Consider the following 8,111-nt stretch of genomic DNA (forward strand, 5'->3'; position numbering starts at 1 on the left):
TCAGTCTGGAGAAAGCCCCTCAGTTAGAGATTGGATCTTTCTCCGTCCAGTCTGAGGTTTCCTGTTGTCCAGATACAGTCCTATGCTTCCCCAGCCTCTCTTTCTCATCCCTTTGTCTCTCTGTAGAAGGAGATCCCTCCCCTCCTCAGAAGGTGATCCCTACCCACCATTTATTTTATCTCTCCTATTCACAGTCATGTACCTATGGTCCATTAGGTTGTCCTTGTGGGTCCATGGAAGTGATTTTGTCTCTTTTTCTTCCAAACTCTTGGGGTTCAAAGTACCTTTGGCTTTAACACTTCTTTGAGAGACGAGGCAACTTCAGATCCCCCTACTTTGCCATGTGGGCCCCTCCCTCTAAGCACCGGCATAGTCAGTAATTATTTAGACTTGTATAGGCAGTAAGTCATCAGGACCAAAACTTATAACAGGGTGAGAAGATTTAGAAGAGGACAGTTGAATGGGCTATGGTAATGACGTAAGTAAACCTAGAGAAACACACAAGCTGGGAGCAAAAGGGAAGCTATGCCAGATGCAGAAGTGCTCTGCCCAGTCCCCTCTTCAGGACTGTTGACCCTCATCCCTAGCAGCTGGGAGTGTTGTTGGCTGATAGTCCACAGCTGAGTCCTTTCTGGAAATTGCCTCTGAAAGGGAGCTCTCTTGCCTAGTGTTCAGCCATGTACTCAGGAGCAGCCTACTTCCAAGGAATTGTCAATACAGGAATATGAAGGCCCTGACCTCTTCATTTTGGGGGATCTCTGAAGGGCCAGACCTATTTTTGAGCTCCCTGTGAGATTGGCTGAGGCCACTGTGGAGACTGCATCACAGCTCAATGTCTCTCTCTACCCAGTCCTGCTTACCTCACTTCCTTAAGGCGTGACTTAATTTTTCCTCTAGAGCATGCCTGGTAAACCTCTTGTAAACAAATTTCCTTCTAAAAATCTTTTTTTTTTTTTAAATCCCAGTTAAAACAGAAACAACTGTGGAGTGGACTATTGACAAAGGATGAAATAATGACTCATCTGATTCTTCAAAAGTGTAGCAAAAGGTAATTGCTATTCTTTATTCCAAGCATACACAGAAATAAGCCCTGATACTTAGTTTGAGCCCATGTATAATTGTTAGTGTTTATTGATGCATATTCTACTTGTATTCTAATATTGAACTCACAGCTCACTTTGAGTTCTATTGTATACAAATACCAAATAAATGTTGCCCCATGGAGCAAATAAAAAAGAAATTGTTTTATGGATTGTCATGAATGTAAGCAATTCAGAAAAGATTTAGATAGCAAAAGTAGGGTTGTCATCCAGGGAGTTTGGAGTTGTTGAGAGTGTCATTCATTTGTCAGGTCTTATTTTGTTAGTGCCAATCTAATTTTTTTTTCCTCAACTGTGTTGGAAGAAAAATGCTAAGCAGGTTATTGCAATTAGTTTTCTGTAAAAATAATGACTTGTATTATTGGCAGTCTTAATGCCGCCTTGTTATTTACCTTTCATAGTTTCTGGTTCGCAGGCAATTAGAGCCTGCTCTGGACTCTGTAGAGGTTTATTTTCATAGGAAGTTTTCTGTCCCCTCTCCATCTTGCATAAAAAGAGGAGTTTTGCTTACCAGTGATTATGCCTCACTAAAGCTGTGAAATCACTTTTCTACTGTATGAACTCAAATAACTTGCTGAAAAGGCTCTCTCTTTGTATCACAGTTAAAACTCATTTCTTTTCTATTTATCTGAATATATCTTATAGTTCCTTAGGCTAGGAAATAGGAATAAGTGTGAGGAAAAGTACTGCTGTTCTCAAGGCCTTCTTTTCTGAGATCTGGAAAATTAGGCTTGACCTTTTTCCAGCAGAGTGTTATGGAACAGCTAGAGCATGTTATGGATTTGAGAAATAAATCAGGAGGAAGACTGGGACCAAAGAAAGACCCTATGTACTCCAGAAAAGTAAAAATCGTCTATTCTCATCCATGTTACCATTAGATAAAAGATTTGATTAGAAGAGAATCTTTAATATGCTCGTCCAGTGTGTATTTTTACTTTTTTGTTGGAAAGTAAATGAGAGAAGCTTTAGAATTTTACCAAAGTGGTCTCATGGACATAATGAGGTTAACAAGCTAAAATTAGGCTCTTGGGCTTAGAAAAGAAAATAACTCACTTATGAAAAGAATTTTTAATTAAATGTAAGTGCCTTCATCCAAATAGTACAATCTGATAGTCAGAGATAAGAGGTAGAGATAGACCTGAGAAGAGAAGATAATGGTAACGCGAAGTTATATGAGATGAAAATCGAAGTGTTCATTTTAACGCCCCTGCTCTCCTCAGAAGCCTGGCATTGCTAGAAAAAATAAAACACATCACAAAGAATTAGCTTTGAGAAAGACATAAACATTTCTTCCACCCTGGTGTATATCCCACCCTGTAAGTGTGTATGTATTAGTTTCCCTGGGCTGCCATAACTAATGACCAGAAATTAGGTGGCTTACAACAACAGAAATTTGTTCTCTTAGAGTCCTGGAGGCTAGAAGTCTGAAATCAAGAGATGGTCAAGGCCATGCTAGTCTCTTAAGCCTCTGGGGGAAAATTTTTCCTTCTGGTAGGGGAGGACCTTTCCTTCTGATAGTTGCCAATTGCCTTTTCTTGGTTTGTAGCTCCATCATTGCGATCTCTGCCTCCAATGTCACATGGCATTTTCTCTTCTCTGTCTCTCTCTCTCTCTCTCTCTCTCTCTCTCTCTCTGTTTCTGTGTGTCTTTTTTCTCTACTTATGAGGAACCAATCTTTGGATTAGGGCCTACTCTATTCTAGTACGACCTCATTTTATTAATGTTTATTTATTTTTGAGAGAGAGAGAGAGAGAGAGAGAGAGAGAGAGAGAGAGAGAGAGCATGAACAGGGGAGGAACTGAGAGAGAGAGGGGAACACAGACTCCGAAGCAGGCTCCACACTCCGAGTGGTCAGCACAGAGTCCGACATGGGGCTCCAACTCACAAACCATGAGATCATGACCTGAGTTGAAATTGGACACTTAACCGACTGAGCCACCCAGGCTCCCCCAGTACGACCTCATCTTAATTCAGTTAATTACCTTCAAAGCCTCTATTTCCAAGTAAATTCATATGCTGATGTTTCCAGTAGCCATGATTTTTTTTTTGGGGGGGGGGAATATCCAATCCAGTACAGTGTGTAAAAAATATCTCTGAGAAAACTCTTCATATAAGGACATTTCTACATAGTAAATGATAAGATGTTGACTTCCTGCCCTTTCTTCTTGGACATGCCTGTTATAACTTAGAATATACAATCTATAACACTGGATGCATATTTGAGTTTCCTGATGAAAAGTAAAGAGACTTCTAGGATAAAGCTCTTTAAACCTCTGTTCTAAGTTATTGTGTTTAATAATTGACTTGAAAATGAAATGGGAATAATTCGTTCCTAAAAATTGAAGATATATTCTGTTGAGTTTAAATTTGTGACTTTTAGGAATACCAACTGGGCAATGTATTTTTTAATAGTCTTTTTTTTATTCTAGGTAATTTTTAGATTTATCAAAAAGCTGCAGAGAACATATACAGTTCTCTTATATCCTGCACCCTATTTCCCTTACTGTTAACATCTTACTTTAGTTTGAAATGTTTCTCATAATTAGTGAATCAATACTGATATATTATTATTAATCTAAAAATTTCTGAGTTCTTTACTAAATGCTTTTTAAATCTGTTTATTTTTTTTTCTTTTACTGCCCCAGGATCCAATCCAGGATACCACATTAACATTCAGTGGTTATGTTTCCATGGAATGCTTTTGGCTATGATAATTCTTCAGATTTTCCTTTTTCTTAATAGCCTTAATAATTTTGAGGAATACTGGTCAGATAATTTGTAGAATGCCTTTCTGCTGGGCTTATCTTACTTTTCCTTTTTCCACAATTAGACTTGGGATATGTGTTGTGGGAAGAATTTCACAGAGATAAAGTAGCATTTTCATATAATTGTACCAAGTATACATACTCTCAACATGACTTGTCACTGTGGATGTTAACATTGATCATCTGGCTGAGGTAGTGCTTGTCAGGTTTTTCTCCATAGCTACTATTTTTGCCCCATTTCCATACTGTGTTCTTTGGAAGGAAATCACTATGTGCAACCCATACTTAAGGATTGGGGGGTTATGCTCCACCACCTTGAGATAGTAAATAATAATAAAAATTAAATTAGTTGGAATTCTTCTAAATTGTACATTTGTCTATTTTCACCCATTTATTTATTCAATCACTTATTTAGATCAGTATGGACTCCTTGTATTTTTTTTTTTGCTTTGAACCATAATCCAATAATATGATATTTATTTTCTGCTAGAATTGTTCTAACATTGACCATTGGAAGCTCTTTTAAGTTGGCTTTTGTTCCCTTTCATTTACCCACGTCGTGTGTGTGTGTGTGTGTGTGTGTGTGTGTGTGTGTGTATAACCCTTGCTTACTTTTTGAGATTAAATAATGCTCCAGGCTCATATTGTATATTTCATTCCCCAGACCTAGAATCAGTGATTACTTCAAAGAATCTGAAGTGCTTTGTATTCAATTACTTCTCCATTCAAGGATGGAGTTAGAAACTAAGAGCTGGATGCTCATTGCTTCTAAACCCTCTCAGTCAACACAGATTGCAAATATATATGTTCCTACTAACTTATGTATGAACACAAACCTGCAAGTGTTTCTGTATATTTCCATCTGTATTTATATTAAGTTAAACGTGAGTTCATATTGATAGCACTAACTCCAATCCATTACCACATGGATCCTTCTAGCCTTCTCTCCTTGCTTATCTGTAAACTCCCACTCCAAAAGTAAGACACACGGCTCTGCCATCTGCCATCCATTTACTTATTTGTTCAATTCCAGTATATATCTATAGTCATTTTAGGCTTGTTCATCAGTACCCCCACAAGAAGCAGTCTTACCTACTAGAGTACAGTACTTACATATAGTTTTTTTTCTACAATCTTATAATTTCCACACATTTCCAAAGCTACTTATATGAGAAGATTTCCCCCCTCCATCCTCTTCAGTAGAGTTTATGTTGCACGTGTGTAATGCAGTTAGATTCTTTTTTCATAGTTTGTATGTCATCTTGGGACCCCTGACCTCCTTGATTTTTTGTTTGTTTCTTTGTATACATTGAAGTTTACTTCTTGTGGTGAAAAATTCTATGGGTTTCAACCAATGTATAGTATCATGTGTTTACCACTATAGTATCATAAAAATGGTTACAGCACTAAAAATTCCTATGTGCTTCACCTAATTACGCTTTTCTTTACTCCAAATCCCTGACAACCACTGATCTGTTTTATTTCTCTATAGTTTTGTCTTTTTTAGAATTTTATTAAGGACTTTGTGTCTCTGCTCATGAGAAATATTGGTCCCTTGTAATATCTTTATTTATTTTGGTATTAGGGTAACGTGAGGCTCATAAAACGAATTGGTAAGTTTTCCTGCTTCTATTTTCTCAGAGAGGTTGTGGAGAATTGGTATTATTCTGGAGAAGATTATGGAGAATTGGTATTATTTCTTCCTAACATATTCGGTAGAGTTAATCAATGATACCATCTGGTCCTGTGATTTCTTTTTGTTAGAATTTAAAATATTAATTTCCTTCATAGATTTATGGATGTTTCTATATTTATTCTTGAGTATATTTGGGTAGTTTGTATTGTGGGTTCACTTTATCTAAGTTAATCAAACTTGTGGGGATAGAGTTGTTCACAATATTTCCTTATTAACTCTTTAATGTGCATAGGATCAGTAGTGATAACCCCCCCTCTTTAATTGCTGATATTGGTAAAATCTTTCTCTTTTTCTTGTTTAATCAGCATAGAGATATCAATGTTATTAATCTTTTCAAAGAACTGGCTTTTGAATTCATTGACTTTCTCTATTGTTTTGATGTTTTTTTTTTTAATTTTTTTTTTCAACGTTTATTTATTTTTGGGACAGAGAGAGACAGAGCATGAACGGGGGAGGGGCAGAGAGAGAGAGGGAGACACAGAATCGGAAACAGGCTCCAGGCTCTGAGCCATCAGCCCAGAGCCCGACGCGGGGCTCGAACTCACGGACCGCGAGATCGTGACCTGGCTGAAGTCGGACGCTTAACCGACTGGGCCACCCAGGTGCCCCTGTTTTGATGTTTTTAATCCCATTGATTATATTCTAACTTTTCATTATTCCTTTCTTCTTTTTTAAAAACTTTAAAAATGTTTATTTATTTTTGAGAAAGAGAGAGACATCGTGCAAGTGGGGAAGGGGCAGAGCAAGAGGGAGACACAGAATCTGAAGCAGGTTTCCAGGCTCTGAGCTGTCAGCACAGAGCCTGATGGAGGGCTCTAACTCATGAACTATGAGATCATGAACTGAGACAAAGTTGGACGCTTAACTGACTGAGCCACCCAGGTGCCCCTATTCCCTTTCTTCTGATTATCTTAAGTTTGTTTTGCTTTTTGTTTTCTAGTTTCCTAGAGTGGATGCTTAGGTTATTGTGGCCAATGCACTTTGTGAAAAATCAAGTTTTCTAATGAGATATGTGATGGGATTTGAAACACGCCTGAGAATTGACCCTTGTTCTGGTGAGGCTGGAGGGCAGAGAGAATAGCAATCATCAACTGTGTTTGATATTACAGCCTAGGAATAGGCTTCCTACTTGATCATATTGGTGATGAGGGTAGATGAAGAAAATAGTGGACTAAGAACCAATTATAGACCTATATAGTTAGATATGAATTCAATATGTTTTCAAAGCATACTTGTCTTTTTGAAAGAGAATGGATTCTATTTATGATTTTAACACTTTTCTGCAGATCTGATGATTCCAAATAGTATCAGAGTTGAATAGTTTTCCAGTGAATTTAGAATTTCAAACCACCCAGTGGATAATGATCGGAATCTTCAATGTACCATGAACTCCAAACCATTTGAACTGAGCAGAAAAGTACTCTTCAACAGGAACCATGGTGTTCACTGCTGAGTCAGGGTCATGATTTTGCTATCAGACCCTGATTTATAGGACTGTGCGGCAATTTTACACATTTAAATGGATAGCAAATAAAATTCAAAAACTGATTAATACAATAGTTTTGATGTCTCTTGGGGGAACACTTGCCAAAATGTCATTAATATTGGCTTCTTACTCTATGCCTCAACAGAGGGAGCTAACTTGATCCTGTAGCAGTAATGTTCTCTATCTTCTACTTTGGAAAATGTCAAATTTCATAGAACACTGTACATATTCTTGATGTTTATTTTGAAGGAGTATGACCTCTAGGCAATTTGCATGTGTTCTTTGTTTTGAAGCACAAATCATTCTCTTAATAATTCATTATTTATTGAAAAAATATTGAGTGTCTACCGTGTAATTAGGCACTATTCTATGCCCTGCTCTCCTAAGATCCCTTTCTAGACTAGGAGACAGATAAAAAACAATTAAATAAATAGGTAATATGATTGTGTTTAGTGATTAGTGCTAAGAAGATAAAAGCAGATTAAGACAACTGGTATTGCCATATTTTTCTTTGTGTGTGTGTGTGTGTGTGTGTGTGTGTGTGTGTGTGTGTGTGTTTGTGTGTGTGTATTAGGCAAGATGTTTAGAAAGGGTATTTTGGGGAAGTGATGTTTAATCAAAAACTTTGATGAAATGAAGGAATGAACATTGTAAAACGAGGGATAAAGTGTTCTAGGCAGTAGTGATAGCAAGTGCAAACCTCTAAATAATAATAAGCATGGTATCTTAGAGGAACCACTCCAGTGAACCTATAGCTGAGTAAGGGAGGCAAAAATTGGTTGGGGCAGTAGCTGTAAATGTAGTCAGGAACAGAATATGTAGTGCTTTCTAGGCCATGTGGAGTTTGGATGCAATAAGGTAAGAGTGTTTTGAACTGGAGAGTGAACGATTACTTTGGCTATTGACAAATTTGCTCAGCTTCAGGAAAAACAAGACACTGATAGGTAGGATTTTACTTGGAGTTCAAAATGACTTGAATAGAAACTTTGTTAAAAATAACAGTAGAGGGGCGCCTGGGTGGCGCAGTCGGTTAAGCGTCCGACTTCAGCCAGGTCACGATCTCG

Source organism: Lynx rufus, unplaced genomic scaffold (genome assembly GCF_022079265.1).
Source record: "Lynx rufus isolate CCGP_SWC_20201006 ecotype Redwood Valley unplaced genomic scaffold, mLynRuf1.p SCAF_3, whole genome shotgun sequence".
Lineage (NCBI taxonomy): Eukaryota > Metazoa > Chordata > Mammalia > Carnivora > Felidae > Lynx > Lynx rufus.